Source organism: Aspergillus neoniger (assembly GCF_003184625.1).
Source record: "Aspergillus neoniger CBS 115656 unplaced genomic scaffold BO87scaffold_20, whole genome shotgun sequence".
Lineage (NCBI taxonomy): Eukaryota > Fungi > Ascomycota > Eurotiomycetes > Eurotiales > Aspergillaceae > Aspergillus > Aspergillus neoniger.
In genome coordinates this window covers 276,304-276,888 of record NW_020291148.1, presented here as the reverse complement: position 1 = coordinate 276,888, position 585 = coordinate 276,304, and positions in this window count along the sequence as shown.

Genomic DNA, 585 nt, shown 5'->3' with positions numbered 1-585 from the left:
AAAAAAAAAAAAAAAACCGACAGAATTGAAAGAAAAGAAAAGAAGGAAAGTCAAACCCCATCCAGTCAGTAGTGTTGGGTTGGTAAGTGGAAAGTTGCGCTGTCTGCAGCGTGCGCCGGCTAGTGAGGGGCAGCACTCACCAACAGGCAAAGCGGGGAAATAACCAGCGCCGGCGGGACGTGGGCAAGAAGAGATTCGAAAAGTCCAGAAACCACGGAGGTGAAAAAAGCAGAAAGCCAACCAACACGCCAAATAACAATCACAGTAAACAAATAATATGTTCAAAAAAAATGAGCATCACATGAGGGGGGGAGAACACCTCCCACGAGTCCAACAGTCGGACGTTAGCCGCTTGCGCCTGAACTCCTATCACATTCGCGCCATGCAGTTGCAGAACCACCCTCAGCCTTGCCGCAGCATCTCTGCATATGCGTCAGTTTCGAGGGAGACCCGTTGAAGAATTCATAGGCTGAGAGATGTGCAACATACATGTTTGGTAATCACAATTCTTTTGTTTCCTCCCCAACTTCCTGTTTGTTACAGTCTTCCTCTTCGTGCCCGATTGCATGCATGTGTTGAACACGC